This window comes from Octopus sinensis, linkage group LG24, assembly GCF_006345805.1.
Source record: "Octopus sinensis linkage group LG24, ASM634580v1, whole genome shotgun sequence".
Lineage (NCBI taxonomy): Eukaryota > Metazoa > Mollusca > Cephalopoda > Octopoda > Octopodidae > Octopus > Octopus sinensis.
The window spans coordinates 30,295,876-30,304,189 of NC_043020.1; the positions used below are offsets into that span (position 1 = coordinate 30,295,876).

At 38.9% G+C, this 8,314-nt stretch overlaps 1 long non-coding RNA gene across 1 annotated transcript in view; it reads left to right on the plus strand.

Annotated features, from left to right (window-relative positions):
* Positions 1 to 2,522: 2,522 nt before the first annotated feature.
* Positions 2,523 to 8,314, plus strand: part of LOC118767756 — a 21,215-nt gene continuing 15,423 nt past the window's right edge. The window contains exon 1 of the long non-coding RNA XR_005003667.1: positions 2,523 to 2,535. This is a non-coding gene — a long non-coding RNA (uncharacterized LOC118767756). The remainder of the gene's footprint in view (positions 2,536 to 8,314) is intronic.

Below are 8,314 nucleotides of genomic sequence, written 5' to 3' on the forward strand. Positions count from 1 at the left end.
ATACTTAAGCTGAGAGTGAGCATGTGTGTGTGTGTGTGTGTGTGGCTAAGCGTATTCAAGCATATATATGTATGCGTGAAAGTAAGGATACATGCACACATGTACATACATTCATACGTGCATGCTCACATTCCCACATAGCTACATGTATGCATGCATACACACATGCACACTTACGTACATACAGATCATGTGCATGTGTGTGTGTAATTTTGTATGGGAGCATTTATGGGGACAGGGCCAATGGTAGAGTCAAACAGGGAAGGAATTTAAGAGGTCCACTCCTTAATCACAGGGTCCTGGATTCGGGTTCAAGTCTATAATCAGCAGCTGACCGCAGAGTGAAATTAGGCAGACAGAAACTGTGAGGAAGCCTGCCTGTACTTATGAGCCAAAGACCCCAAACTTTCTCACACAGTATATCACACTGATTCCACCCATCGATGACATTAATAGTAAAGGTCTCTGAGGAATACTCAGCCACTCGTACAAGACAGATTGTGCCTGAATTCAAAGGATCAGTCTGACAAAGATTCTTCCAGAGGATAACATTAATCCTTTTGATACCAATCCTTCTGTGACCACCTCTGCTTCCATGGTACAAACTTTATCTTTTAAAATGATTCAAACAAAACCATTGCTCAGAATTTCTGATCGATTTATGTTCCAAATATCTCTTGAATAATAAAAAGGTATTTTACTGAATTATTCCTTATTTTCAAAACTGACTGAAATGAAGGAATTGTGTTTCAACAGAACTATTATTGGAAAAGGGTCAGAGACACTCCACAACTTATACTTTAATATAAGGAGTACATTGTTCTGTTGACCAAAATACTAGAATATTCCGCTGCAAAGTTACTGTGGCATCCATTTAAAGACATCTGTTTGGGTGGACAAATAAAATAGAGGTACCCGGGTAGGTACCAGGATCAATCCATCTGGATCAGATTTTCTAACCCAAGCTCAACCCCTGCTAAATAGAAGAGTTTTTCTTGTATGCACAACCAAGTCCAGGTCTATGTGGTCTACATTTGGCTTTGTGAACTCAATTGCCTTTTATGAGCAACGAGAAGCCTTCGGCCGATGTTAAAAGCATTTATTATTATTCATGGCTTGGCAGAATCATGAGTTGCAATTATTTTGGCAATTATTTTCGTCTGTCATTATGTTCTGAGTTCAAATTCCACCAAGGTCGACTTTACCTTTCATCCTTTCGGGGTCAATAAATTAAGTACCAGATGTGCTCTGGGGTTGATCTAATCGACTGCCTCCCCCCAGTCCCTCCCCAGAAATTTCGGTCCTTGTACCTAGAGTAGAAAAGAATAAAATAAGTACCAAATGAGAACTGGGGGTTGGTGTAATCGACATGTCTCCCCTCCTCCCTTCAAATTTCCGGCCCTGGGCCCAGAGTAGAATGGATTATTGTTGTTATGAAGGTGGTCAGCTGGCAGAATTATTATTCGCCTGATGGACAAAATGCTTGGTGACATTTCTTCTGCCTCATTTATGAGTTGAAATCCCTCCAAGGTGGACTTCATCTTTGCAGGGTCAATAAAATAAAGTACCAGTCACATACTGGGCTCAACGTTATCAACTACCCATCCCCCTGTCTCCCAAATTTTCAGTCATTGTGCCAACAGAACGAAGGGTCACTCAGATTATTCCGGGCGGTGTGTTGGCAGAATCCTTAAAATATCAGAGCAAATGTCTCGCAGCATTTGTTCCGGCTGTGAAGGTTGTGAGTTCAAATACAGCAGAAGTCAAATTTACCTTCCAACTTTGTGTAGGTTGATAAATTAAAATACCAATTAGTGATGGGATTAATTTAATCACAACGAATCGTTTCCTTGCACATTTATGGTGTTGTACCTTATTTGTGAAACACTTATTACTTTAATTGGTATTCAATGTTGATTTAGTATAGTTTCTGTGTTTTTGTTTGTTTTTTTTGTTTCACTAATTTTATATTGTTTCGTTAATACTAAAAATGAAGAATAAAAACAATTAAAAGTAAAAAGAAAGAATATAAAATGAGGCAACGAATACATAAAAAGCAAAGTTAATTAAAGTCACAAGAGGAAAAGTGAAGTAGAAATTATGATGGTAGGACCAAATATTTATGGTTGCTATGGTTACTGTAAATTATATTACAAACAACAACAACAACAAAAAGAAACAGTAACAGTTTTTTTTTTCTTTGGAAGTTATAAATATTGATAACAGAAAGGGACAGACAGACAGACATTACAGGAGAGAGAGAGAGAGAATATAAGAAATACGTAAAAGTAGAGAAAGATGAGTAATATATATGTATAGACTTACACATATGTACGTATGTGTGTGTGTGTACATATATATGTGAGAGAGAGAGAGAGAGAGAGAGAGAGGTGGGCATTAAAACTATAAAAAAGAAGAGTGGTTGTATATAAATATTTATACATATATATATATATGAATGTATAGACTTAAACACATACATGTAAATATATATACATACATACATATAAATATATGTGTGTGTACATGCATAGTGTGTGTGTGTGTGAGAGAGAGAGAGAGAGACCTAATGAAAAATGTAAACAGTTGAACTAATGTCATTTAATTACTCTTTTCTTTTATAGTGATTAAAACAACATCACCACCACCAACAACAACAACAAGAAGCCGGACAATAAAACTACCTACCACCAAACTTGATTTACTGATAAACACTCTTCATACTAAAGTACCAAAAACAGTTGCAGACAGTCAAATGAGAGGGGGAGAGAGGAAGGAGGGAGAGGGAGAGAGAAGGGAGAGGGAGAGAGAAAGAGAGAGGGGTACATATATATATATGTGTGTGTGTGTGTGTGTAAAAATTAAGTTTTATATTTAGGACCAAAAAACTAGAAGAGCGAAAGACTGTGACTGACTTGAGTGAAAGGGTTGAGTGAAAGGTTTGAGTGAAAGGGTTGAGTGAAAGGGTTGAGTGAGAGTAGTGCAGTAAATTTGCTGGTTCAAATTTTAATGAAGGTCAGTAGCAAAGCATGGTTGTGTGGTTAAACTACAGAGTCCTGGGTTCAATCCCACAATATGGCACACTCTCAGGTGAAACCTTGTGAATGGAGTGTGGGAATCTGCTGTGTGTGTGGGTGTGTGGTGAGGCTGTATGTATGCATGGGTGTACAGCATCCTCATCATTTAACATCTCTTCAAACAGGCATCAGTTGGATGGTTTGGCAGGATCTGACCCAATTACAGGACTCTGCTGAGTTCCAATCTCGGCTCTCTAAACACACACAGGTGCTGGCAGGTCTTTGTAGTAAGAAGCTTGCTGCCCAACCAAATGGTCCTGGATTCAGCCCCACTGCATGGCCCCTTTGGACCAAGTGTCTTCTACTATAACCCCAGGCTGACCAAGGCCTTGTGAGTGGATTTGGCAGATGGAAACCCACTAACTTACTCAAGGTACCATATTGTAGGACAAAATCCCAAACCACCCGAGTTGTGAAGCAAATATTAACCAGACACTGGTGACGCCAGAATATTTTAGGAACAGACATGTTTAGTATTGTGAACATGTACACATGGAAGTATTTATTAATATATACATGTGTATCTGTGTGTGTGTGTGTGTGTGTGTGCCTATATATATATATGTAGATATATATATATATATATATATGTGTATGTATGCATGTATGTATATATAATGTTACTCATCTGTGGAATGGTATTTTGATGAGAAGGAAAGAAAAAACAAAACGAATGAATATCTAATTGAATGCAGAGAATGGCTTTCGTTTTTTAATCTTGCGGAATATCTATTTGTGATTTAATTCCATTTACTTATCAAAAATATCTCAGATCTTGTTACTGAAATTTTTCTTTTTACCTCATAACAACAAACTGCTTATAAGTTGCAAGTCAACTGCTAATCTAAGCTGATAAACTTTTAGATAATCTGATTTAACCCTTCTTGATATAAACCCATCTGAGACCACCACATCTGATTCTGCAAAACAAAAAAACCTTTTGTCTTGTGTTTCTATCATTTTGAAATTGAAACTTCCCACCACTGAAATTTTATGCCAGAATCATTTTCTTGAGTTCTATCCCCAAAAACCATTTTAAACCCTGTAAGACAAACTTATTTCAGACCAACTTCTTGTTCCATGATACAAAAACTGACCTTTTTGAAAACTCTTTTCACACCAACCTTCCTGGGCCCTCCTCTGATTCTCTGCTGACACAAACTTCATCTGCTAATTTCTTTCTCACACCAGCTTAATGAGGACAAAATTATTTTACTAATATTTCATTTTTCTATTTCGTTTACAAGATTCTTGATGTGAACCTGTGTATTGAAACAGATTTTGTAGACTGCTTCTGTTTCACTTCTTTTATTATTATTAGTCAATCATTCTACCAATTAACTAATCAATTGTTTCATTAATTGCTCAGTCAATCAATCATTTGTCAAAAGTAATCTACCGCAGGTAATGCTTTGTTATTTTCAAAATTAACTGAAATGAATTCAGTGTATTTCGACAGAAACATGGAAGCAAGAGGATCAAGGCTATTGTTGTCTCTGATGTTGGCATTGCCATATTAAAACAAACAAAAACAAAGAAAAACCATTGCTATCATCACTACTGCTGCCACTGCCCCCACCACTCCCCCCACCACTGTCACTGTTCCCAAGGAGATTTAGCATAACACAAGGCATGACAAGGCTGGCTCTTTGAAATACAGACACAATTCATTTTCGCCTGCTGAGGGGAGGGGAACAATGTGAAATGAAGTGTCTTGCTCAAGGACACAACATGCTACCAGGTATTGAACTTACGACCTTATGATTGAGAGCCGAATCCCCTAACCAGTGAGCCATGCCCCTCCACAAAAGCCATCTCTTCAGCTGCATTCCAAACACCAGCCGTCAAAGCTGTCCAAGACCTCCTCTTCTTCAATAAACCAAAAACTGACCATTTTAAAATGCTTGAAACAAAAACCTTCCATCAGAATCTATTAAAGTCCCTTTTACTAAGTTGTTGTCCAAACACCAAATCAGTAACAAGGAAATTGGTTATTTTACAAAATTCTTCCAAATTCTTGATTAATTTCAAAACTATCTGAAACTTTCACATACAAAACAGATGGAATGGTCATGGATAGAATGTCTTTTATCATAAGCCATCTGGATTAGGGTTGATCTATAGATACATAACATCACTTTTTAATCACTAAGGTCAAGCATGTCTACCTACCGAAAGTGAGACCGGGTGGCAGTGAGGGTGGTTAGTGTCCGAGTGATGACATCAAATTAACAGCTTTGCTGATGAAAAAATATAACTGGACAATTGTGGTTATATTTTTTACTCTTAAACTGATACCAAAATCCACCCCTAATACCACAATGCCACCCCTATCACCAAATCTTCATCCCAAATACAAGATTTCCATCTCTAAAACCAAAATACCACCTCTAACATTAAATTTTTATCCCAACACTAGTCCTCCACCCCTATCACCAGTCGCCACTCCTATCACCAATCTCCACCCCTTATACTGCCTCTGACATTAAACTTTTACCCCTGAAACCAGATTTCCACAAGACCTACACCCCAAACACTAGACCTCCCTCCTCACATCATAAAATCCCCACCCCTATCACTAGATCTCCACCTCTAAAACCTAACACCCCATCCTGTTTTTCTGCCATTCATTTGGGTTTTTTTTTTTCAATATTTGCAGTTGTGGATGGGGTGGGGGTACGGCGGGGGGGGACACAAAATACTGACTTGTCATTGTGGAATGAATTATACAGAAATGGTGGCGTTGGTGAGGGTTAACGAGGAGAGAGAGAGAGAGAGAGAGAGAGAGAGAGAGAGAGAGAGAGAGAGAGAGAGAGAGAGAGAGAGAGAGGAGACAGAAAAACAGAAAGAAAGAGAAAAATGTTAAGTTAAATGGAAGAAAAGAGAAACATGGGGAATTAGAAAAAATTAAAAAAGAGGGGGGTAAAAATAGAAGGGGAGGACGAGAGAGAGAGAGAGATAATAGGGTGGCAGGGTGTTGTTGTTGGTGGTGGTGGTGGTTGCAGTGGTAAAGAATTTGCATTGCTACAAAAACCTGACAGACTTGCTCTCTAAAATACAATTTCAAAGATGATAAATCCTCTGACAAGCCTGGCACAAATTCAATATGTCCATCTACCCCTATTCCACCCCTAACACAAACACACACACTGTATAAAGCAATAATTATGTTTTGGAAAGAGAGGAAGAAAAAGTTAAATAAATAAATCCAACAAAAACAAAAAACAAAACAGCAACAACAATAACAATAACAACAGCTGTTACTGCAACAACAACAACAACAACAACAGCTATGAGACAATGAGGGAAGCTTCTGCTGCTCACTCAATCTGCTAGAAATAACAGCTGAATCACCCTCAAATCACACAATATCAGTTTAGAGAAAAAGACTGTGTTGGATAATGTGATCATCTGTTCTCTGTATATAGGAAAAAGGATGGATGGGCATGGCTGGAATATTTTATTTATTACTGTAGGTTTGCTCGATGATAGCTGACCTAGGACTGAACAACAACCTGGCACCGACTTCAAGGCTACAACAGCCAAAACCACAACAACAATACCACCACCACCACCACCACCACAACCACCACCACCACCATCATGATATCACCACTCACCACCTCCATGACCACCACCACCATCACAGCTACCACTAACTACCATAACAATCACCACCACCACCACCACCACCACCACCACTACCTCCACAACAATAGCCATCCCTCCCACCACTATCATAACAAGCACCCCCCCACTTACCTCCCACCACCACCATTTCTGCAACAACAACAACAACAGCAGCAGAAACAATGCCTACCAATAAAAAAAGCTGCAATGTTGGAAGAGAGTAAAAGATTTATAGTTTGTTGGTTGTAAAAGTGAAATGGACTTCAATTTAAAAATGAAAATAAAACAAAACAACCCCACCCCCAACTCTGCACCCTCCATTGTTTCCTGTGTAAAGAAGGGGAGGAGGGGTAGGAGGGGGACAGAGACAGATTATTTATGGGTTAAAGATGGAGAGACGGTGGGGGGGAGGGAATGAAAGACGTGGGAGTGATTGTGTATGCGTATGTACGCGTGTGCGTCTGTGTGTGAGTGAGTGTGTGTACATGTGTGAATCTGTGTGTATGTGTGTGCATATGTGTATATATATATATATATATATATATATATGTGTGTGTATGTGTGTGCATATGTATATATATATATCTCCTATGTGTTTGTGTTTGAGGCACAGTGCCATTTCAACAGATCTGAAAAAATGATGGAAACGGATATTCCAGTCACTTCTCCGCCATAAATATTCCAGCTGTTCAATCAACAAAACAATATTATTTCTAATCCAGGTTTCAAATTTTAACACAAGGCCAGCAATTTTTAGGGGAGGGTCCAAGTCGATTACATTGACCCCCAGTATTCAACTGGTACTTTTTTTTATTAACCCCTAAAGAATGAAAGTCAAAATCAACCTCGGCAGAATTTGAACCCAGAAAGGAAAGACCGGACCAGATGCTGCAAATAATTTTATCCCTTAGGGTCAGGGTCTAAATATGTGGCTGGATTTTCAACAGACTTATCTTCTATTTCTTACTTGCTTTCATCATTGGGCTTTGGCCATACGGGAGCATTGCCTTTGAAGGGTTTTAGTCAAACGGATCGACCCCCCACCTCCACCCCACCATGACCACTTAAAGTCTGGTACTTGTTCTATCAAGTCTGTTTTGCTGAAGGACTAAGTTATGATGACTTAAACAAACCAACCCAGGTTGTCAAGCAGTAGTATGTGGGGGCCTTTGTTTTTATACCACCCGGTAGTTGTAAACGAACGCCATGTCACACAAGCTGTGCCATTCATCTCCAGTCTTCTGTCAAAACATGTCTGGCCATGGGGAAATATTCCCTTATTTGGAAACAAGTGGAGGGTTGGGGACAGAAAAGGCATCCAGCCCCCAAAAATGAAAACAGCAACAACCTTTAGAATGGAAAACTTCACACACACACACACACTCTCTCCCTCACACACACACACTGACTGATGGTTAGAAAAATGGACAGGTAGAGCCGCCACATAAATATAGGGGACATGTATAATGTAATAGAGCAGTCAAAAAGACAAAAAAAAAGGAGCCAAGCTGCTGTAATGGGTTCACCTGTTTGTCTTTGGAAAAAAAGGTTATCAAGCATCATTGAGATTTGTCATTATTCCAATATAGAAGTTCAAAAGGAAGGGG